This window comes from Phocoena phocoena, chromosome 5, assembly GCF_963924675.1.
Source record: "Phocoena phocoena chromosome 5, mPhoPho1.1, whole genome shotgun sequence".
NCBI lineage: Eukaryota > Metazoa > Chordata > Mammalia > Artiodactyla > Phocoenidae > Phocoena > Phocoena phocoena.
In genome coordinates, this window is record NC_089223.1 from 101,072,682 (window position 1) to 101,098,606 (window position 25,925).

The following is a 25,925-nucleotide window of genomic DNA, read 5'->3' on the forward strand; positions in this document are numbered from 1 at the left end:
GCATTCATTCATCCATTTATTTCCTATGTGCAAGGCTCAGTGCTGGCTGCTAGGGGCAAAGAGATGGAGACATCTCAGTCCCAAATTTAACAATCCAATGGAGCCAGTAGAGCAATGGATCAGTAAGCAAAGAGTTTCCAAACAACGATGTATATTAAGTGTCAGAGGAAAGTGAAGGGTAATGCAGGATCACAAAAATAAGGGTACCTGCATCCACCTAGGTAGGAGGAGTAGATGAGAGGTGCAGAAACCTATGTGAGAATCACAGAAAGTTTTCTTCAGGGCTTATACTGAAGACCAGTAGGAGTTTGCCAGGTACGCATGGAAGGAAAATTTATTCCTAGGAAGAGAATGCTCAGTGATGTCTGGAAAACATGCTTCCTTCTAAGCCAATGAAGACCACTGTTTTTTGTCCTCCCAGGAAAACCATACCTCCCTTGTTTGAGGGATGAAAGTAAGGGCATTAGCTTGGTTATTAAATGGATTATTAGTAAATAAAACTGAGCTGCTTTGTTTTCTCAAGCTTTGGGCACTAAAGTCTAGAAGACTAGAACAACAGGACAGCCATTGACTCAGAACCAGAAAGCCTTCATGCTCTCTCTGACACTCACAAGCTCTTTGAATCCAAGCAAGAGCTTTATTCTTTGACTTTTGAACTTCCTTATCTAAAAAGGGATACAATAGCATCAAATTTCTCCACCATCTTTTATATGGTAGATTCTTGAAATGGCAACATGTTTGATCATGAAGATAAATGACTGTGGCTGCTGTAAAAAGAGGTTATGTGAAGAGAAATTAAACCTTGAAATCAACCAGACCACAGTCCCAATCTTTCCTCCATCATTTGCTAGATAATGGTTACATGATATAATGTATGTAAATCACATGGGAAGTGCATCAAATGCCTCTTTATTGTTGGTTCTTTGAACTTGGAATCATAAGAAAGTAACACCTCCAGCATTTAGTGACATTTGAGACTAAGATAAATTGCCCTGTTACCTTATCTATAAAGCAGAGATGTCTCACAAGATTTCAACCCCATGACGTCACTTGAGTTAATATGTGGCGAAAGTCTTAATCCATTCAATGGGACCAAAACAATGTGACGACTCATTACATGGTAATTTGTACAATGAGATGTATTGCTGAGAAGATTAGTAACAAGGTGAGGACCCTGTCCTATAACACCAGGATACAAGTGAGATATGAAGCGTGATGATGTTTCTCCTGGTTTCTGATCAATGAAGAAGGTGAACTGCCAGGATCTAGTATCCAGAGAGAGGTCACAGCAGAACAAGTGGATTCAGTAAAATTGGATGTAATGAAATGGGTACTGACTTAGAATCCAGAAGCCTAGATTTCTTTTTAGAATCTGACCCATACTGGCCTTTTGAGGATCCAAGTTGGAGTACCATGGGCTTTAGGACTGCTAACGTGTCTGTGTTCATCATTTTTTTAATATAATTTTTATTTTATATGGAAGTATAGTTGATTTATAATGTTGTGTTAGTTTCAGGTGTACAGCAAAGTGATTCAGTTATACATATACATGTATCTATTCTTTTTCAGATTCTTTTCCAATATAGATTATTACAGAATATTGAGTTCCCTGGGCTATACAGCAGGTCCTTGTTGATTATCTATCTTATATATAGTAGTGTGTATATGTTAATCCCAAACTCCTAATTTATCCCTCCACCCTATGTTTCCCCTTTGGTAACCATAAGTTTGTTTTCGAAGTCCGTGAGTCTGTTTCTGTTTTGTAAATAATTTCATTTGTATCATTTTTCCACATATAAGTGATGTCATATGATATTTGTCTTTGTCTGGCTTACTTCACTTAGTATGATAATCTCTAGGTCCATCCATGTTGCTGCAAATGACATTAGTGCATTATTTTCTGTGGCTGAGTAATATTCCATCGTATACATGTACCACATCTTCTTTATCCATTCCTCTTTCAATGGACATATAGGTTGTTTCCATGTCTTGGCTGTTGTAAATAGTGTGTTCATCATTCTTACATCACCATCATCTAGAAGAGTGTCTTGTATGGGTCAAGTGAATGCATAAATGAAGTATGTTTTTTTTACAGGCAACTTCCTCCTCTGTGCAATGGTGATTATAATAGCAATCTGTCAGAATTACTGGGATAGACAGGAAAGGCCTCACCGAGGACACAGTAGGTGCTTGTTATGAAGCACGTCCCTCCCGGCACTGCTGATGAGAGGCTCAGCTCTGTATTGTAGGTGGATTTAATATGGCCTTTTCCTACTAGTCCCACCAGAGAACTCAGACGTATGTCCATAAACTAAGTGCCCTTACAACTTCCAAAAGGCTCTGTCTTAAATTGCCATCTTCTTCTTCATTAGAATTAATGATAACAAACCAATGAAAAAATATCTTCTGGTAATAAACTCAAGATCCAAAGAGGACAGATGTCTAGCTATTTCCCATCCCTAAAAACATTCAAGTTCATAATCCAGCAGCTCAGAAGCTTCATATAAAATAATCAGATAAGAGAAAGTAGTGAAAGACTCTGAAGGTTTCCTAACAAGCCTGAGATTATAACTGCAGTGGCTAAGTCCCCACTTTTCACCAAAGAGTTACAGAGGGAAACAGTTGAGAAAAGGAATGATTTCTTGGTGGACAGCAACTTTTTGGAGGTGAACTCAAGGCCAGTCTAGAATAAGCCATGTCTCCTGTGCCTCACAGAACCTGGACCCACCCAGTAGGTGCTAATGAGGTGAGACCCAACACCTGGGCCAAGAAAGGGGGAATGCTGGGATCAAAGTGTGTACAATATTCAGTGATAGCAACAAAAAGACTAGGAAAACCTGCCTGAGTATGGGGAGGAAGGTTCAGAAAGGCCGTCTTGAGAATATTTTCTTCAGTGTAGTCTTGACAACAAGAATCTTAGTTCAGCATTTTTTTTTTCATATTCCCAAATCCATAGTCTTGAAAATAATGCTGGGATCAACCCAGTTCCTATAGAAACATCTGCATAAAGTTGGTGCGAGTGGACAGTAGTTAGGAATAATGGTTTGAATGCTGGCTGCTTGAGTTCCTGTGAGTCGTGGAAAGGTGCATTCGCCTGTGAAATCGCTCAGTTTTACATAGCAGAAAAGGAAAGAAGCAGGTGAGAGGAGACAGCCTGCCTCCATCACACTAGCATGGCTCAGAGGAGGCAGGACTTTTATCAAAGCAGTGTGGCTGGGAAGCCACGTTCTTGGCCAAGAAGCACACAGCTTGGTGGACAGCTTCTGCCTCCTCCACCCTGTCCTCCATAGGCCCGGTTCACTGGCAGAGAGAAACTTTGTCCTGACGAAATAGATTTGCTTGGTCTCACCTGCTCTAAAGCTGATAGCACGTCCTTGAAACCCATCATTGGACAATGTCACTTTGCACCTCAAGTCTTGGGTCTATTTCCAGAGCTGACACATAAGTGGCATAGACTGTCTCTTCTTCCAAAGCTGTCTGGGTTTAAAAATAAATCTTAACCTTGCCAAGTTCAGCCTCTGATTCGCTTCTGGTTGTGTTTTGTATAAAAGAAGCACTAAAGTTAGCAGAACTGCAATTAGAATTTGAAAATTTCAAAATGGATATCTGTACATACAACTGTAATATGTGTGTTGGTATGTGTGCACGTGTTCCACTTCTAAGTTACCCAGTATGTGCCTGTTACAAACATTATGTCATAGGATCATCCAAAGGATCAAATGAGGATTATATGTATTGTTGTCTCCAAATGTAGACGAAACAGTTCAGTAAGTAAACTCAGGTTTCTCTGATTTAGAGACTGTGTTACTTTTATTTACCATGTTGATTTATAAGGTTCTCACCCTCAAAAGCAGAGGAATTGGTATTTCAAGAGGCATATAGAACCTTAGAACAATATACAGGTTAAAGTTTCCTTGAAGCACATTTACTCACTTTTCAGGCATCTAGTGAACTCTCTGTTATAGCTAGAGAGTTGTCTAGCACCAACTAGACACTAGCACAGTGACACAAACACATTGTCAACCATGCCTTCAGGTGTATCCTCACACCCCTTCATTACCTGTTAGAGGCAACAAGTACTATGACAGAGAACAGCACAGGGTGCTTGGCATCTAGGAGAAGACCACCTGCCTGGGCCGGAGCAGGAACCCAGAGACGAGGGGCATCAGGGAAGGTCTTTTGGAGAAAGCTTTTTGTTTCACTATTCACCTTACTCCTTTTTATGGGCCAAGGTCTTGCAACACTATAGTTAAGATGTGGAAACCACCTAAATGTCCATGGATGGATGAATGGATAAAGAAAATGTGATATCTACATACAACATAATATTACTCAGCCTAAGAAAGCAAGAAGGAAATTTTGCATCATGCAACAACATAAATGAACCTGGAGGACATTATGCTAAGTGAAATCAGCCAATCACAGAAGGACAAATACTGAATGAACTCACTTATGTGAGGGATCTAAAATAGTCAAATTCCTAAAGTCAAAGAGTGGAACGGTAGTTACCAGGGGCTGGGGAGAGGAGGAAATGGGGAGTTATTAATCAATGGGCATAAAATTTCAATTAAGCAACATGAATACATTCTAGAAATTTTCTGTTTAAGATGGTTGGACAGAATACTTTACCGTGTGCTTAAAAATTTGTTGAGTGTAGATCTCATGGGCTCACCACAATCAAAAAGGTTTTTTTTTAAAGAGTCAATTCAGGGATCACAGCCAGAGCAAATAGTAAGTGCAATTGCAGGAAGACACATGACAGGTACCCAGCTATCAACTGACATCTTCTAACCCTTGCCATCTAGCAAGGATCTGCACGAAAATCCTTTCCACGCTTTGTAAAAGCACAAAGCCCTACCTGAGAATTTTACAAACCCTGGCATAATCATCTGCTCAGAGCCCTCCCTGGTTCAGAATTAAGAAGCAGCAGGAAAGTCTGATTCCACTTAGCATTGTGCTGAGCCATATTGGAGCCAGTGGGAAAAGAAAAATCAGAAATATGGATCCTGTCTTTATTTGATATGTGATACTTTTTCGTAATGGATTTTTGAACTAAATTTTTTAAAAATTGCATTCAAACTATGCTGACATTGATTACTGTTTTTTTTTTGTGTCCCCTTAAATTTTGCTCCCAAGGTGAATGCCTCCCCTGCCTCCCCCTGGTCTCCATCCTAAAACTCCACTATATTGTGGTCTGCAGGGTGTAGACCCAAACCTGGGCTCTGCCTCCTACTAGCAGGGATGAAACCTCCCTGAGCCTCAGTGCCCTCATCTGTAAAGTGGAGAGGATAACAGCACCTATCATTGAGTTGTGAGGTTTAACTGAGTTAATACATGGAATGTGATAGAATAAGGCCAGTCACCTGAAAAGCACAGCATTAAACTATAATGAGGACACATAATAAACGTGAGCAATCATCATCCTGAGACTCCCAGCTGTTCTTTTGTCCCCACTTCTCACCATAGCAATGACCAAGACAAGCCTGGTGCCTGAAGCAAAGCTTGTGGCTGAAGATTTAGGAGTAAAAAGGAACGGAAACACCATACCCTATGCCACACACAAGTTAAATCTCATAACAGATGTTCACTCCTTGGGGCCACTTTTCCCCACTGCCCCAGCCCTCATATTGCTCAGCCTCTTAACCTCCTCCTGACTCCTGCCTCTGACCTCCTCTGTGTCTCCTTCTTACCCTCTTGCTCCCATGTTGCCCAAATTCTTGTTTATGTTATGCAGAATATGTTGACCTTCTACAGTCCCTTCTTCCTGTGTTAGGAAAAAGTGAAGCTGGTGTGTTAAATTAAGAATATGTAGATGATGGGCTTCCCTGGTGGCTCAGTGGTTGAGAGTCCGCCTGCCGATGCAGGGGACACGGGCTCGTGCCCCGGACCGGGAAGATCCCACATGCCGCGGAGCGGCTGGGCCCATGAGCCATGGCCGCTGAGCCTGCGTGTCCCGAGCCTGTGCTCTGCAACCGGAGAGGGCACAACAGTGAGAGGCCGCGTAACGCAAAAAAAAAGAATATGTAGATGATGACATGCTGAACAACGAGGCACAAGCCACCCACTAGGGGTCAGCAGGAAGCTCCCTCGGCATCCGGGCTCCCACCCTGGGGAAGTGAAAACCCCAGGGTGATTTTGATTGGAGGCACAGTTTCAATACATCCACACAAAGGAAGTAGAGTCACCAGATTTATAACTTAGAGATCACAGCATAGGCTACAGTGAACGGGGGGAGGGGAGTCCTCTGTCCCAGGTCATGAGAGAGCAAGAGACGGAGAGCAGGGTAGCAAGTACCTATTATTTACAAGGTGGTTGGGGCAGAAGTCACTAACTTTTCACAGACTCAGCTTTAAATGGTTATTTTAGAAGGTTCCCTGGGAAAAGCAAAGCAGGAACTTGTAGCAGGAATCAGCTCAGGTCCTTATCTGATTGTCCAGACTCTGGGTGGGAGCAGGTTGTCCCATTGTAAAATGCCTTGGCAGTAACTCGAAATGCCTGTTTCCTCAATACACAAGCCCAGTTTCAGGCCTGCCGTATGCTGCCTTTTTTTTTTTTTTTTTCTGAAGTTTTTTAATGCGCAAAATGAACATCCCAGAAACAGAATGGGTTTTGACTTATTAACAATGAAGTGCTACATAAGGAAGCCCCCTCCCCACTTAGTAGATAGGAACATAGTGTAAACAGACTTAAAGGGAGATGGACACTTTAGGATTAAATGCAAAACCTAAAGTTGTATTGAGGTTGAGGTTGTCACTGACGATGACAACAGAAAAAAAAGGGATTTCCACGTATGATGGTCTAGGGAAGTATGATGATAAACACAGGAGTGTCAAAGAACTGAGGAACCACAAGATACTCCGTGTGGGTGATGCCCAGTGAAGGTGGAATTTCCCCTGGGATATTTGTACATTCCTTTGGGACACTGAGACTTCACAATTGTGCTGTTGCTATGGAATGTTACAACCTAATTTTGAAAGCTCGTTGGGGGCATATTAGAAAGTGGGGGAGTTTTGAGGCTGTAGGGATACTGGTGTAGCCACCCACCCTTTGACTATCCTCTACTATTATATGCCTGCCGATGACAGTGTGTCTTTTCCTAGTGTGTTATCTTTTGTTACATCAGCATCTATCCTGGTGGCAGCAAGAAATTCTGAGACAGTAGCAATAGGTAGGAAATCAGTCATTATTGGGCAACGGCAAAAGGCTATTTCATTGCTTTTGGACAGTAGACGTCATCAGAATGAGGATGACCTCTCTCTGGGTCACTGCTATATCCTCACTGTGTAGCACAGACCCCGACACAGCAGAGTCTGTCAATAGAATATCTTTTTACTTTATTTTATTGAAGTATAGTTGATTTACAATGTTGTGTTAATTTCTGCTGTACAGCAAAGTGACTCAATTATACATATTCTTTTTCATACTCTTTTCCATTATGGTTTATCACAGAATATTGAATATAGTTCCCTGTGCTATGCAGTAGAGCCTTGTTTTTTATCCATTCTATATATACTAGTTTGCATCTGTTAATCCCAAACTCCCAATCTATCCCTCTCCCACCCCTCCCTTGGCAACAACAAGACCGTTCTCTATATCTGTTAAGTCTGTTTCTGCTTTGTAGGTAAGTTCATTTGTGTCATATTTTAGATTCCACATATAAGTGATATTATATGGTATTTTCAATAGACATCTGTTGATGGAGTTATTGCCAGAGCAATTGATTGAAAGATGAAGGGAACCTAAAGATGGAATCTCATGACTGACATCATAATGAGTTCCTCCCTCGGCAGCCATCCCAGGGAGAAGAAACTATGAAGAGGTATTTACCTCTTTCAGGAAGAGCCATTCTTATCCAAGTGACATAAGTTAGAAATACAATCAGCAAAGAAAACCATGATAATAGCCAAGATCCTGAAAATCTACATCCTAAAGTTGACCAGCTGATTTTAAATATCATGTCTGTCTGTCTATCTGTCTGCCTTCCTGTGTGTGGACATATAGCTTGATAGTTCCATTAGCCATCCATCAATGTGGGTTTGCCAGATATATACTAAAATAATTTTTTTTTAAGTGTGACTTAGAGCTTTGCAGCACTTAACATTTTGAATGTCCTTCAATGTTCACTGTTTTATTTAGTTTTCCCAGGAGCTCTATGAGAATATCAAGGCAGGTATAATTATTCCCATTTTAGGGTTAAGGCAACTGTTGGTTTAAAAAGTTTGGGCTTCCCTGGTGGCACAGTGGTTGATGCAGGGGACACGGGTTTGTGCCCCGGTCCGGGAAGATCCCACATGCCGCGGAGCGGCTGGGCCCGTGAGCCATGGCCACTGAGCCTGCGTGTCCGGAGCCTGTGCTCCGCAACGGGAGAGGTCACAGCAGTGAGAGGCCCATGTACCAAAGTTAGGTGACTTTCCCAGAGCCATCCTGTTATTAAATGACAGGGCAACCCAGTGAGATAGGTTGTGGTTTTTGCTTTGTTTTCTTTATATTTTTCCTTTCTGTTAAATAGATGGGGATACTGAAGCTCCAAGATTCCATGCCTCACCCAAATTCATACAGGCCCCATCGGTGGCAGTACCGGGACTCACACTAGCAAAGTGAGATGACCTGTTTTTTTGTTCTACTATCCATCCTGCCTCCCTGCCTCTGTCCCAATAACCCACTCTGCCTGGAATGACCTCCTTTCCCCAACGGATCCACCTTTATGATGTAAATCAAATGACTGTCCGGCAAAAAAGTGTCCCTTATTCCTTCAGGTCTTATTGGACATCCTCTTGCTGCTCACCCTGACTTTACATTTGTTCATTTTGCCCCTTCATCTCAATCAGAAACTCCCTGAAGGCAAGTGCAATGTCTTGGCCATCTCTGCCTATCCCAGAGCAACTCTGGGACAGGTGTCAGGTACATGGCAGGAGGCACTGAACATGAAGTCTGAATGTGTATGGCACTGTAAGATGAAAATGCAAAGAGCTATATATATATGTCAGATTATTTACTTTTACTCTTATGTACACTTGGCCTTTATTTTCCCAAAATTGACTCTTTTTTTTTTAAGATGGTCTTTTATTTATTTTTTTTTAATTTGTTTTGGCTGCACCGTGAGGCATGCAAGATCTTAGTTCCCCAACCAGGGATCAAACCCATGCCACCTGCTGTGGAAACGCCGAGTCTTAACAAGTGGACTGCCAGGGAAGTCCCCAAAATTGACTCTTAAAAATTATTTTTCATGTATTCGTGACTATAGTTGTATTCTTGAGAATACCAAATTAATGGATGGTGTATTTGAAGGATGCACTTTTGTCATTCATTCCTTCATTCACGTGTTCATTTGCTCAGATGAAGAGGTCTGACAGTTGTCTGCAAGCATCATGCCCAGCAGCTGGGGGTAGGGTGGAGGGGGACTCCTTCAGTCCCACAGGATGATTTGGGTGGCACATCACACTGCCCAATACAGAGACACTTGACGTGGTTTGGACTCTATCCCAAGTGCAATGGGGGATCCCGTGGAGTGAGCATAGTATCTGCAATTGACCTTTCACTCCAAGTAAACTCTTGTTTTCTGCTGAAGTGGTGCTTGATGCAGACCCAGATTGAATCAATGACCCAGATTATGGGAACCATTTGTTTGTTTCTGCCCACCCTGAGTCTTCTGCTCCAAGCAGCATAACTTGGGTAATGTCACTGCAACTACTCATCCCCCCATGCCAGCCCTCCATTCCAGGGGCCTGTGAAACCCCACTCCACTCAGTAAGCCCTGCCACACACCCCTAGCCATCCCTCAGGAGGCCAATTCCTCTCTACTTAGAGGTATAAATCAGGCTTCAAAGCACAATCTTATTCACCTGTAGCTTTAAGATGTCAGGGAAAAAATCATAATTCTGATCTAATACTTGAATTTTTTTCACATGAAAAATAGCCCCACCATGCTCAGAGCGGGTGGGCAGGCTTCCAGAGGCAGCAGCCATGAGCTCCTCTTAGCTGTGGCTTCACTTCCAGCTGTAGCGAAGGTCTGCCTCTGAAGCTTGAAGCACAGACTCGAAGGCGAGCGCTCCCTGCTGGCTTCAAGCATCTGCCTTTCATCTGCCTCTAAGTAGGTTTCATGTTGCTGTTTATAGTTCTTGCTGCAAGATAGCTCTTGGGCTGGGAAAGCAGATGCCTGCAGCACTTGGGAGAAAGCAGAAGCGTGATGACGGAAGAGTAAGAACAATAGTAACAGGTCATCCTTGTACAGCCTTGTGTAGTCTGCAACTTAAGTCTCCTGAGAAGACCTAATGGCCCAGCAATAGGATCACTATTTTATTTAGGGAGTGAAAGTGAAGAATGTTTATGAGGCTTGTTTAAGTTTGCACAGCAGTTAGCACTGCTAACTTCTTCGAGGAAGAATTGTGATACACAAGGCGTGTGGGTATGTGTGTTGCAAAGAGAGACAAAGAATGAGAGACATAAGGACAGAGACAGAAAGTCAGAGAGAGAGAGACCTTTAAGACCTCTTCCAAAAATTTAAGTCCGGCCCCTGCCCAATACAGCAATGTCCTGGATAACATCCTCAGCAGAAGATTCCAGAAACCAGAAGCTTACTCATTGCCTTTCAAGTTAGACTATAGTGTTATTGACTCTAAAGACTGAAGAGAAATAATTCATTAAGCTAAAAATAGGATGCATTTTAGTGAAATAGAATCCAGACCCTAGACATTGGGCAGTTCTGGAGTTGAGTCTCAGTCATTCTACTTTGTATGTGACATGGAAGAAAGATTAACATCGCTGCACCTCGATGCTTCCCCCATGGAGGGGAAATAATGTCCTTCATGAGAAAAGCTATGTAAAGCTCCTAGAACTTTCCAGTAGAACTTTCTGCAATGATGGGAAATGTTCTCAATCTGGACACTTCAATAGGGTAGCCACTTGCTACACCTGGATATTGAAAACTTAAAACGTGACTAGTGCAATGGAGAAACTAATTGTTCTAATTAATTTTAAGTAACCACATGAGCATGTGCAGATCTAGAAGCTACAAATCCATGGCTTCATTTGTTCTCCATGACAACTTTGTGACTTACGATGCAGAGATGATGCATATGATTAATGAGGAAATTGAGTCTCAAAGGAGATCCTGCTAAAAGCTCACATGGGCATCTCACGCCATCAGGAGTCTCCTAAGCTAGGGAGCTATAAAGAACCCCAACACAGCCAGCTCAGCAGGCACACACAAGCCCTAAGGCCAGTCAGGCACGGCCTGAGCGAGAAAGTGTTTTTCACAAAGAGCCAAAGCCACTGACAAAGTATGATTTGCTGTGTCAGTGTTAAGACATTCTGTCTAAACTGTTTCCCATCACCAGCAGGAGAGAGCTGGCTGGGCAAAGGCTCAGAGTCATTCAATCAGTTTCACGCAACCTCACTCATCAGGGCAAGAAAGGGCTTAAAATTTGATGTTAGACTATGCTTTGCATTAGCCAGAAATGTCTCTAACTCACCAGATCAAGAGTATTCTTAAAATTCCTTCATTACAGTGGGTTTTGCCCTTGATACGTGCCAACATTTCTGTTGGAGGAAGGCATCTATTATGGGCTGAAGTGTGTCCCCTACACCCACTAAATTCATATGTTGAAGTCCTAAACGACAACACCTCAGAATGTCACCGTATTTAGAGATAAACTTTTTAAAGAGGTAATTAAGGTAAAAGGAGGTCATTAGAGTGGGTCCTAATCCAATATAGCTGGCATCCCTAAAAAAGGGGAAACATGGACACAGATGTACAGAGGAAGACCAATCCAAACAAACTTACACAGTCATCTTTTGGCATCCACAGGGGACTGGTTCCAGGACACCCCGCAGGTACCAAGTCCACGGATGCTCAGGTCCCTTATATAAAGTAATGCAGTATTTGCGTATAACCTACACGCGTCCTCTCTTGTGCTTTAAATCATCTCAGATCATTTATAACACTTAATAGAATGTAAATGCTATGTAAGTAGTTGTAAATGCAGTGTAAATGCTATGTAAATAGTTGCTGGTGCACAGCAAATTCAAGCTTTTCTTTTTGGAAATTTCTGTAATTTTTTTCCAAATATTTGCAATCCGTGGTTGGTTGAACCTGTGGATGCAAAACCCACAGAAACAGAGGGCTGACTATACAGCATTTATTTGATCAGTCTTCCCAGATGATTCTAGAAAGCAACACAGGTGAAGAACTTCAACTTTAATTCACCAAGGAACAAAAATCATTACACAAATGTCAACAGCAAGGATGCTAATAATAAATTAAAGCATTATAGCTTTTTAGAATTAATATGCCACTTTCACATACATTTTCACAAATGTTGTCGTGAGAATTAATCATTCTTCCCAATTAACAGACAAGCTACTGGAACCTTGTCCAAGTTCACAGAGTCTGTAATTAATAAAGCCAGGTACGCACACCAGTTCCTGGACTACACAATCCTGGGCAAAACCATTTCATCACTTTGCCTGCTTTTCACCAAAACCATCTCTGAACAGGGTGAACATGTATCCCAACTTGCCCAAGATACTCCAAGTCCACAAAGTTTTACCAGAGTAATTATGAATAGCATCCTCTTTCACTCTTTCAAAAGTCCCTGGGTTTATGCAATTTATCACATGGCCACTTACAGATAAGCCACATTTGATAGTAAAAGTTTTCCTGCAGTGGTTACAAACCCTCACAAGATCGAAGCAGCTGTTGATATGGCAAGGGAATGTCTTCGTGCAACGGGAAGTCTCATGGGCACATCTATTGGGTGAAACATCAGCTAGACAATGGGCTGTGCTGTAGAGAATAGAGCACGCCCAAGTGCCCACCAAATTCTAGGGAGGAGACTAGGACCCTGATTTGACCTGCTTTGGGCTTGCAGTGGGAGCTTAGATAAAAGGAAGGAATTCAGCTAGATAAGCCTGAGATCATTCCAGCTTTAATCCTCTGGTTAATTTGATGAGTGCTTAGTATGTTTAAGGGACTGTGGGTGGGAATGGGCAGTAAAAGAGGAATGATCAACGTGTTCCAGGGTCTTTTGGAGATGTAGGACATATGTGTGATGGTGATGTTTTGCCTCCAAACATCTGAAATATGCATTCGTTAGTTTGACATTAGCAAACAAACCCCAGAAAGATCCGTTGCTTGCCACAGAAAGGTTTATCATTTTGTTCACACAAAGCGTGTGGCAAGTCCGGCAGTTCCCAGGGCAGATTCCTTCCACACAGTGGTTCAGGCGTGCAGCCTCACATCTTGCAGCTTCACCGTCTGAAGCAGGTACCCAAGGCTGGGAGACAGAAGGCTGGGCAGTGATAACACAGTTCCCTCCTGCTCACACTCTATTGACCAGAACTAGCTGCCTGGCCCTGCCTAGGAACTGAGTTACCTACTAAACCCCACCCTTCGAAATTTAGTCCCAGTCTAGCATCTCACCCTCATGACCTGCAGTCTCCTGCCTGCATGCTCCGGCTCCAGACAAACTCTCAATGCATGATAGGGAAGTTGTCCCCATGCCTTGGCACACTGTTTTCCCCTCCTGCCATAGCCTCCCCCCCACTCCTCTGCCCAACACCACTCAGACCCCAAGGTCCACGTAGGTGATATCTGCTTGTATCAGTTTCCTAGGGCTGCTATAACAAATTAGTATAATTTTAGATAGCTTAAAGAACCAGAAATTTATTCTCTAGCAGTTCTGGAGATGAGAATTCTGAAATCAAGGTTGTCTGCAGAACGAAGAACTCTCTCCAAGCTGCTGGTGGTTGTTGGAAATTCTTGGCATTTCTTCACTTGTAGCTGCATCACTCCAGTCTCTGCCTCCATCATTACACAGCCATGTTCCCTCTGTGTGTCTGTGACTTCATATGGTGTACTCCTCTCTGTGTGTCTGACTCTCTTTTTTTCTCTTCTTATAAGAACACGAGTCATATTGGATTGAGTCTATCCTACTCCAGTATGAACTCAACTTACATCCTAATCACATCTGCAAAAACATTATTTCCAAATAAGGTCACATTCACCGGTACCAGGGGTGAGAACTTCAACATATCTTTTGGAGAACACAATTCAACCCATGTCACTGTTTGAGAAGCTTCCCCAGGTGCCCTAGAGGAGAATTACCCACTTCCATCTCTGTGTTCTCATGGATCATATGCCATATACCATGACGATGACATTTGTTCCAGTGTAGGAGTTACAGGTCTGGTCACCTCTCTTTCCCACTTTGTGGACAGGGATGATGTCTTGTGTACCCTTGACACCTTTCTAGCTGCATCTCTCATAATGCCTGATGCTGCCCAGAGCAGTCTCATCTAGAAGAGAAAACATGGGCTCTGGAGACAGGTATTCCCTTGAGTTCTAATCCTGACACCTTCTTGCCGTGTGACTTGGAGGAAGGTATTTAACCTGTTATATTTTCATCTTTAAGGTGGGAATAACCCTCCCCTGAAGAAGACCCAGTCCAACCTCGCATTTTACCAAAGTTTCTTCCAGCAATTATGTTCTCTGGTCCTTCCTCATCTCTGATGACTTTCACTAATCTGAATGGACCTGAGGAAAAAGTCAGATTGTTCTCCCAAGCTCTGCCCAGGAAGGAAGCTAAAGAGCTTCAGAAGGCTGAGTGGTGACAGGGATTTCAAACAACCAAAGGTTGACTGGGAACGCTGGAAGCATGGAGGTGCCTTTGAGAAGCAGTGGGACCACTGAACGTACTAAAAGCAATTAGCACTCCAAATGCACAGGTTTGCGGAGAGTAGCATAAGCCCAGTAGGCAGGATCTGGACTGCAATATTATTTTCTCTTCCGTTAGATCAAATGAAGAAAGCTTGAGTTGCAGGGGAAATGACAGGCAAAGACAGTAAATAGGACTAATTAACGTCAGCTTTGTTCCCAGGTTACAAAGAGCCATGTGTGCACAGCAAGCTGGCCGGGGAACAGTAGGATCTTTGGATCTGCCTATTGACCTGAGATAACTTGTAAAATACCTCCCAAAGTGACTGTCTTCTTTTATTTGAATTTTTTAAACATCTTTATTGGAGCATAATTGCTTTACTATGGTGTATTAGTTTCTGCTTTATAACAAAGTGAATCAGCTATACATATACATATATCCCCAAATCCCCTCCCTCTTGTGCCTCCCTCCCACCCTCTCTATCCCACCCCTCTAGGTGGAGACAAAGCACCAAGCGGATCTCCCTGTGCTATGCAGCTGCTTCCCACTAGATATATATTTTACATTTGGTAGTGTATATAAGTCCATGCCACTCTCTCACTTCGTCCGAGCTTACCCTTCCCCCTCCCCATGTGCTCAAGTCCATTCCCTACGTCTGTGCCTTTATTCCTGTCCTGCCCCTAGGTTCTGTAGAGCCAGTTTTTTTTTTTTTTTAGATTCCATATATATGTGTTAGCATACGGCATTTGTTTTTCTCTTTCTGATATACTTCACTCTGTATGACAGACTCTAGGCCCATCCACCTCACTAAAAAATACTCAATTTCAGTTCTTTTTATGGCTGAGTAATATTCCATTGTGTATATGTGCCACATCTTCTTTATCCATTCATCTGTCAGTGGACACAGGTTACTTCCATGTCCTGGCTATTGTAAGTAGTGCTGCAATGAACATTGTGGTACATGACTCTTTTTCAAGTATGGTTTTCTCAGGGTATATGCCCAGTAGTGAGATTGCTGTGTAGTATGGTAGTTCTCTTTTTAGTTTTCTAAGGAATCTCCATACTGTTCTCCATAGTGGCTGTATCAATTTACATTCCCACCAACAGTGTAAGAGGGTTCCCTTTTCTCCACACCCTCTCCAGAATTTATTGTTTGTAGATATTTTGATGACGACCATTCTGACTAGTGTGAGGTGATACTTCATTGTAGTTTTGATTTGCATTTCTCTAATAATTAGCGACTTTCAGCATCCTTTCATGAGTTTGTTGGCAATCAGTATATCTTCTTGGAGAAATGTCTATTTAGGTCTTCTTCCCACTTTCGGATTGGGTTGTTTGTTTTTTTGATATTGAGCTGCACGAGCTGCTTGTAAATTTTGGAGATTAATCCTTTGTCAGTTGCTTCATTTGCAAATATTTTCTCCCATTCTGTGGGTTGTCTTTTCATCTTGTTTATGGTTTCCTTTTCTGTGCAAAAGCTTCTAAGTTTCATTAGGTCCCATTTGTTTATTTTTATTTTTATTTCCATTTCTCTAGGAAGTGGGTCATAAAGGATCTTGCTGTGATTTATGTCATAGAGTGTTCTGCCTATGTTTTACTCTAAGAGTTTTATAGTGTCCGGCCTTACATTTCGGTCTTGAATCCATTTTGAGTTTATTTTTGTGTATGGTGTTAGGGAGTGTTCTAATTTCATTCTTTTACATGTAGCTGTCCAGTTTTCCGAGCACCACTATTGAAGAGGCTAACTCTTCTCCATTGTATAGTCTTGCCTCCTTTATCAAAAATAAGGTGACCTTATGTGCGGGGGTGTATCTCTGGGCTTTCTATCCTGTTCCATTGATCTATATTTCTGTTTTTGTGCCAGTACCATACTCTCTTGATTACTGTAGCTTTGTAGTATACTCTGAAGTCAGCAAGCCTCGTTCCTCCAGGTCCGTTTTTCTTTCTCAAGATTGCTTGGCTCTTCAGAGTCTTTTGTGTTTCCATACAAATTTTGAATTTTTTTGTTCTACTTCTGTGAAAAATGCCATTGGGTTTCATAGGGATTGCCTTGAATCAGTATATTGCTTTTGGTAGTATAGTCATTTTCACAATGTTGATTCTTCCAATCCAATAACATGGTATATCTCTCCATCTGTTTGTATTGACTTTAATTTCTTTCATCAGTATCATAGTTTTCTGCATACAGGTCTTTTGTCTCCTTAGGTAGATTTATTCCTAGGTATTTTATTGGGTTTTTTTGCAATGGTAAATGAGAGTGTTTCCTTAATTTCTCTTTCAGATTTTTCAGCATTAGTGTATAGGAATGCAAGAGATTTCTGTGCATTAATTTTGTATCCTGCTGCTTTACCAAATTCATTGATTAGCTCTAGTAGTTTTCTGGTGACATCTGTAGGATTCTCTATGTATAGTATCATGTCATCTGAAAACAGTGACAGCTTTACTTCTTCTTTTCTGATTTGGATTCCTTTTATTTCTTTTTTTTCTCTGATTGCTGTGGCTAAAACTTCCAAAACTGTGTTGAATAATAGTGGTGAGAGTGGACAACCTTATCTTATTCCTGATCTTAGAGGAAATGGTTTCAGTCTTTCACCATTGAAAATGATGTTGGCTGTGGGTTTGTCATATATGGCCTTTATTATGTTGAGGTAAGTTTTCTCTATGCCTACTTTCTGGAGGGTTTTTACCATAAATGGATGTTGAATTTTGTCAAAAGATTCTTCTGCATCTACTGAGATGATCATATGTTTTTTTCCTTTAATTTGTTAATATGTTTGATCACATTGATTGATTTGTGTATGTTGAAGAATCCTTGCATTCCTGGAATAAACCCCACTTGATCATGGTATGTGATCCTTTTAACATATTGTTGGATTCTGTTTGCTAGTATTTTGTTGAGAATTTTTGCATCTATGTTCATCAATGATATTGACCTGTAGTTTTCTTTCATTGTGACATCTTTGACTGGTTTTGGTATCGGGGTGATGGTGGCCTGGTAGAATGAGTTTGGGAGTGTTCCTCCCTCTGCTATATTTTGGAAGAGTTTGAGAAGGATAGGTGTTAGCTCTTCTCTAAACGTTTGATAGAATTTGCCTGTGAAGCCATCTGGTCCTGGGCTTTTGTTTGTTGGAGGATTTTTAATCACAGTCTCAATTTCAGTTTTTATGATCAGTCTGTTTATATTTTCTATTTCTTCCTGGTTCAGCCTCAGAAAGTTCTGCTTTTCTAAGAATTTGTCCATTTCTTCCAGGTTGTCCGTTTTATTGGCATATAGTTGCTTGTAGTAATCCCTCATGATTCTTTGTATTTCTGCAATGTCAGTTGTTACTTCTCCTTTTTCACTTTGAATTCTATTGATTTGAGTCTTCTCTCTTTTTTTCTTGATGAGTCTGGCTAATGTTTTAACAATTTTGTTTATCTTCTCAAAAGCCATCTTTTAGTTTTATTGATCTTTGCTATTGTTTCCTTCATATCTTTTTCATTTCTGATCTGATCTTTATGATTTCTTTCCTTCTGCTAACTTTGGTTTTTTTTGTTCTTCTTTCTCTAATTGCTTTAGGTGTAAGGGTAGGTTGTTTATCTGAGGTGCTTCTTGTTTCTTTAGGTAGGATTGTATTGCTATAAACTTCCCTCTTAGAACTGCTTTTGCTGCATCACATAGGTTTTGCATCATCATGTTTTCATTATCATTTATTTCTAGGTATTTTTTTGATTTCCTCCTTGATACCTTCAGTAATCTCTTGGTTATATGTAGCATATGTTTAGCCTCCATATGTTTGTATTTCCTCCCATTTTTTTTCCCTTTATTTGATCTAGTCTTATAACATTGTGGTCAGAAAAGATACTTGATACAATTTCAATTTTCTTAAATTTACCAAGGCCTGATTTGTGACCCAAGATATGATCTATTGTGGAGAATGTTCCATAAGCACTTGAGAAGAAAGTGTATTCTGTTGTTTTTGGATGGAATGTCTTATAAATATCAATTAAATCCATCTTGTTTAATGTGTCATATAAAGCTTATGTTTCCTTATTTATTTTCATTTTGGAGGATCGGTCCATTGGTGAAACTTGGATGTTAAAGTCCCCGACTATGATTGTGTTACTGTCAATTTCCCCTTTTAATGGCTGTTAACATTTGCCTTATGTATTGAGGTATTCCTATATTGGGTGCATAAATATTTACAATTGTTATATTGTCTTCTTGGATTGATCCCTTGATCATTATGTAGTGTCCTTCTTTGTCTCTTATAATAGTCTTTATTTTAAAGTCTATTTTGTCTGATATGAGTATCACTACTCAGCTTTATTTTGATTTCTACTTGCATGGAATGTATTTTTCCATCACCTCACTTTCAGTCTGTATGTGTCCCTAGGTCTGAAGTGGTCTCTTGTTGACAGCCTGTTTACTGGTCTTGTTTTAGTATCCATTCAGCCAGTCTATATCTTTTGGTTGGAGCACTAAATCTATTTACATTTAACATAGTTATAGATATGTATTTTCCTCTTACCATTTTCTTAATTGTTTTGGGTTTGTTATTTTAGGCCTTTTCCTTCTTTTGTGTTTCCTACCTAGAGAAATTCCTTTAGCATTTGTTATAAAGCTGGTTTGGTGATGCTGAATTCTCTTAGCTTTTGCTTGTCTGTAAAGGTTTTAATTTTTCCATCAAATCTGAATGAGATCCTTGCTGGGTAGAGTAATCTTTGTTGTAGGTTTTTCCCTTTCATCCTTTTAAATATGTCCTGCCACTCCCTTCTGGCTTGCAGAGTTTCTGCTGAAAGATCAGCTGTTAACCTTATGAGGATTCCCTTGTATGTTATTTGTTGTTTTTCCCTTGCTGCTTTTAATATTTTTTCTTTGTATTTAATTTTTGATAGTTTGATTAATATGTGTCTTGTCGTGTTTCTCCTTGGATTTATACTGTGTGGTACTCTCTGTGCTTCCTGGACTTGATTGACTATTTGCTGTCCCATATTAGGGAAGTTTTCAACTATAATCTCTTCAGTTATTTTCTCAGTCCCTTTATTTTTCTCTTCTTCTTCTGGGACCCCTATAATTTGAATGCTGGTGTGTTTAATGTTGTCCCAGAGGTCTCTAAGACTGTCCTCAATTCTTCTCATTCCTTTTTCTTTCTTCTGCTCTGTGGTAGCTATTTCCACTGTTTTATCTTCCAGGTCACTTATACGTCCATCTGCCTCAGTTATTCTGCTATTGATTCCTTCTAGAGAATTTTTAATTTCATTTGTTGTGTTGTGCATCACTGTTTGTTTGCTCTTTAGGCCGTCTAGGACCTTGTAAGATGTTTCTTCTATTTTCTTCATTCTACTTCCAAGATTTTGGATCATCTTTACTATCATTACTCCGAATTCTTTTTCAGGTAGACTGCCTATTTCTTGTTCATTTGTTTGGTCTGGTGGGTTTTTACCTTGCTCTTTCATCTGCTGTGTGTTTCTGTGTCTTCTCATTTTGCTTAATTTACTGTATTTGGTGTCTCCTTTTCACAGGATGCATGTTCGTAGTTCCCTTTGTTTTGGTGTCTGCCCCCAGTGGCTAAGGTTTGTTCAGTTAGCTGTGTAGTGTTCCTGGTGAAGGGGACTTGTGCCTGTGTTCTGTTTGATGAGGCTGGATTTTGTCTTTCTGGTGGGCAGGGCCACATCCAGTAGTGTGTTTGGGGGTTTCTGTGACCTTATTATGATTTTAGGTAGCCTCTCTGCTAATGGGTGGGGTTGTGTTCCTGTCTTGTTAGTTGTTTGGCATAGGGTGTCCAGCACTGTAGCCTGGTGGTCATTGAGTGGAGCTGGGTATTAGTGTTGAGTCAGAGATCTCTGGGAGAGCTTTCACCATTTGATATTACATGGAGCTGGGAGGTCTCTTGTTGTCCAATATTCTGAACTCAGCTCTCCAACTTCAGAGGCATAGGCCTGACATCAGGCTGGAGCACCAAGACCCTGTCAGCTACATGGCTCAGCAGAAAAAGGAGAAAAAAAGAAAGAAAGAAAGAAATAAAATAAAGTTATTAAATTAAAAAAATAAATTATTGAAAAATAATTTTAAGTAATAAAAAAAGGAAAGAAAGAAGAGAGCAGCCAAACCAAAAAACAAATCCACCAATGATAACAAGCACTAAAAACTATACTTAAGAAGAAAAAAAAAGGACAGACAGAACCCTAGGACAAATGGTAAAAGCAAAGCTATACAGACAAAATCACACAAAGAAGCATACACATACACACTCACAAAAAGAGAAAAAGGAAAAAATATATATATATACATATATTTTTTTAAAAAAGGAGGAAAAGAGCAACCAAATCAGTAAACAAATCTACCAATGCTAATAAACTCTAAATACTAAACTAAGATAAACATAAAACCAGAAAAAAATTAGATGCAGAAAGCAAACCCCAAGTCTACAGTTGCTCCCAAAGTCCACTGCCTCAATTTTGGGATGATTCGTGGTCTATTCAGGTATTCAGATGCAGGGTACATCAAGTTGATTGTGGAGATTTAATCTGCTTCTCCTGAGGCTGCTGGGAAAGATTTCCCTTTCTCTTCTTTGTTCGCACAGCTCCTGGGGTTTAGCTTTGTATTGGCCCCACCTCTGAGGGTACCTGTTCCCACCCAGACAGGATTAGGTTAAAGGAGCAGCTGATTAGGGGGCTCTGGCTCACTCAGGCCAGAGGGAAGGAGGGATATGGAATGCGGGGTGAGCCTGCAGTGGCAGAGGCCAGTGTGACATTGCAACAGCCTGATGCGTGCCATGTGTTCTCCCAGGGAAGTTGTCCCTGGATCAGGGGACCCTGGCAGTGGCGGGCTGTACAGGCTCCCAGGAGAGGACATGTGGATAGTGGCCTGTGCTTGCACACAGGCTTCTTGGTGGCTGCAGCAGCAGCCTTAGCATTTCATGCCCATCTCTGGGGTCCGCACTTATAGCTGCAGCTCGCACCCATCTCTGGAGCTTGTTTAGGCTGTTCTCTGAATCCCCCCTCCTCATGCACCCTGAAACAATGGTCTCTTGCCTCTTAGGCATATCCAGACATTTTCCCAGACTCCCTCCCTGCTAGCTGTGGTGCACTAGCCCCCTTCAGGTTGTGTTCACGCAGCCAACACCAGTACTCTCCCTGGGGTCTGACCTCTGAAGCCTGAGCCTCAGCTCCCAGCCCTGACTTGTCCCAGCAGGTGAGCAGACAAGCCTCTCAGGCTGTTGAGTGCTGGTCGGCACCGATACTCTGTATGGAAATCTCTCCACTTTGCCCTCTGCACCGCTGTTGCTGCGCTCTCCTCTGATGCTCCGAAGCTTCCCCTCCTTGCCACCCCCATCTCTGCCAGTGAAGGATCTTCCTAGTGCATGGATACTTGTCCTCCTTCACAGCTCCCTCCCAGAGGTGCAGGTCCCATCCCTTTTCTTTTGTCTCTGTTTTTTCTTTTGCCCTACCTCTGTACTTGGGGATTTTCTTGCCTTTTGGGGAGTCTGAGGTCTTCTGCCAGCATTCAGTAGGTGTGCTGTAGGAGTGTTTCCACATGTAGATGTATTTCTGATGTATTTGTGGGGAGAAAGGTGATCTCCATGTCTTACTCCTCCGTCATCTTGAAGGTCTCCCCTGTCTTCTTTTATATCCAAAGCTTCCAGTGGGAAGATTTTTCTAGACGATTATTCATCCTTCCTCCTTAGTCTTTCCACAGTGTCTCCTATTTTTTCAGAAGCCTTCCCTGAAATCCACACTGGCTCAGACCCCCTTGTCTAAACTCTCCACCTTCAAGAATAAGTTTTGGCTGAGGAGAGAGGTTGTCACACAAGGATTAAGGGCAGGGCTCAGGGTGAGACCCAGTTTGAACTCAGCTCAACCTGTTTGATCTTAGCAGATAACTTAACCACCCTGGGTCTCATTTTCCTTGTCTGTAAAATGGAAGTTCTAATTCTAACCTCACTGGTTGTTCTAAGTATTCATGGGAATATGTAAACACAACGTGTGGCCATCATCTTTATGTGACAGAACACCCAACATTGTTTGACTTGTCCCATTTCAACCAACCTCATGGGACTGACCCTGGGAGTCAATGAAATATTGTACGTGAAGGCACATAACGATGTCTAGCACTTTTTATATTGTAATTGCTGCTCCTATAACAATTATGTCTGCTTCTTGTATGTATGTCTTTCAGGGCAATTTCATTCCTACTGTGTGGTATGGTGTAGAACAGTTATAAAAACTTGGAGTAGAAAGGTGACTGAATTCTTAGTCTTTGGAGAACTTGCAGACATCCAAGAGGGCATTGCGGTCAAGAGGAAAGGACATTAGTGCTAAGACCAGATATTCTTGGGTCAGGTGTACCATTTCCATCAAATTGCTTATCTCATTTCCCTCACCGACAAACCATGATCACAATCAAACTTCCCACATAGGGAATAAGAATTAAAGAAGGGAACGTAGATGAAGTGTTAACATATCACCCTGCACAAAATAAGTACTAAGTAAACACTAGCTCTCATCAGATCCTCTGAGAAAGCCACAAGCCACTAGTAACAATGGTGAGGATGATAATCATAATTAACAGCACAAATGACAATGCTCTCAACCTGAGATAATGTGCATGCCTCAACTTAAGAACCTTTAACTTAGCTTTCATTCTGTAAAAGAAAAGAAGTTCCAGATCTAAAATGCTTCTGTTGTGAGTAGCCTCACCATATTTGCTTATCTGGGTCTAGGTTTCAGGTGTTTTTTAAATATTCTTTAGTTCATGTTATGTGATGAATGCAAAAGTCGTGAGAACATTAAAAGTGGTGGAAATAAAATTGGAAAATTTTTATGTGAGAAATGAATAAAAATGATGAATGTTCTATGGTTTATGTGCTATGACTCTTTCAATAGTAGGAACGTTCTGGAGGACAAACCGTGAACCTGTTGTGTTTGAAAAGTGCAGTCAATGTGCACCAAACACATTTATCAAAAAAGAGGAGCATGGTTGTCAGACACTGGGCTTGCCTGGGTCTAACATAGGATGCATGGTACACAAAGAGAGCCAGCCCAAGCCCTCTCAGTGTTACAATATGGTGAGAGAAACAAATGTTCCGCAAATAGTCACACGAAGGTCAGATATGCTCAATGAAGGTTGTATATCGTGATATGTCTGAAATGCTACACAGATTGCCAGGACAGAATAGAAGTTCTGCACCTTCTTCTTTTGTATTCCTTTACACGAAGCTCTGATAAGTGTTAAAGATCCCGTGGGAACACTTGGTGGACCGGGAGACCAGCAAAAATGATGGTGGGTGTGGAGGAGGTCAGATAGAGAGAAGTGGACCAATCCAGGAGTAGGTTTGGAGGGATACTCTCCAAGAATGGTGAAGGCTTGGTCTGGGGGTATTAGATGGTCAAGGATGATTCCTGGACTCCTCTATTGCACAACTGGGTGAAAGAAGGTGACATTTATAGAACCGAGAAAGCCTGTGGAGATGGAGGTTTGAATAATAAGAGTCGCATTTTGAATGTTTTAATTTTTAGATGCGTGTCAGGCATTTAATTGTAGATATCAGGTGGTCACCCTACACAAGGGCCGTCCATGCTGTCAACTACCGTTTAATGTTGCAACGCAATCTGTGAATCAAGTGACATACGTATCGAGCTCTCTATTCAGAAAAAGAGGCTAGGGATTCAAATTGAAAGACCTCCGAAGCAGACACATTGGAGTTTTTATTCCATTGTCATTAGCTGTGTGACAACTGAAGAACAATTGGGAAAATCCTTTTGTGGTTCAAGCTTTGCTAAAATGTAGAAATAATTATCGTGTCACCAAGTGATTTTGAGAATGAAAAGAGATAGAAATTTTTTAATTGCCAGACACTATCATTTCCCTTTTCACTTTTTCATTTCTCTTTCTCTCTATTGCCCTGTTACTTGGTGATGGGACTGGAGTAAATTACTATCAGATGTGTAATTAAAAATTGTTGAAATTGTTATGTAATGTTAAAAAATTATTTGCCTTACCCCAAGATCCTGACAATTTCAGATAGAGATAGATAGAGGATAGATAGATTAGATAGATAGATAGATAGATAGATAATAGATATAAATAACTTTACAGATCTATATGTCTAGGTGATATAAATATAGATATAGGCATAGATATAGATAGACTAGATATAGATATACCAAGCGTTCTCATCTTATTTTCCAACTACACATGATCTGGAAATTTTCTAGCTCCCTTTAATTGTGATCTTTCCTCTCCAGCCATTTCATTTTCTTTCTCTTCATCTGAGCATCTGAGGCAGAGACAATATCTATATCCTTTCCCGCCTGTCTCCAGTCTCCAGGCTTCTGTTTTACCCACTGCTGCCCATCCTAGAACAGAACACAATTAAATGACTTCCTGCAGAAGCCAGCTGGAGCTCAGCCTTTATGAGAGATGATGCGTACCTTAGACAACGTGGAAATGCTTTTCAATCAATATGCTCCAGGCAGGAGTCACTCAGACGGTACTTAGATCCTTTAGAGTCCTTCAGGAGCTGACCTCATCATGTTGACTCTTAGATGAGTAGACACCAGGAGGAGCAGGAGGGAAATGGAAGGCCGGAAATAAGGCTTTCATTATGCTCTGATGGGAAGTGAGAGTGGGTCAGGAAACGTTGATTCCCTAAAACGGCTCTGGCATTTGGCAAGATTGATGTAATACGGGAGAGGGCATTTTCTTTTGTGTTTCTCATCTACACTTTCTGTAAATACCTTCATCACAGACCTTACTCATTTTCCCATCCATTTATTCAACAAATGTGCATGGAGATAAATGTGCATGGGCGTAAACGTCACCCTCAATTCTGCTGACCTATTTTAAGGGGCGGCCCACTATAACATACGTAGGACAATAGTGCCTGCCTGGCTTGTGGTAGGCTCCCCATAAATAATGATTTACTGGTGTAATTAATAGAGAAGCATATGAGCTTATGAACATGAAAGGGTGGATAAATAGATGAATGGATGAATGGATGAAAAGGAATGATGCTCAGCCCAGCCTGTGAGATTGTGTGAATAGGAAATAGGATGTGCACGTTCTCTGAGGTTGGCTGAAACTCTAAATCTTGGGTTGAGGTCTTCTAGTTCTGGGCATCCTCTCTCGCAGCCTTGAGAGCTGTTAGTGCCTTCTCACCTCTCTGGGTCAGAGTTCACTTCCGGGTCCCAGAACGGGTGAACGGGCAGGGATCTCCCAAGAGAACACTCTATTGCCTTGGATTTCAATTGTTGGTATGTTTTGGGAAGGTGAGCCTACCTTACCCC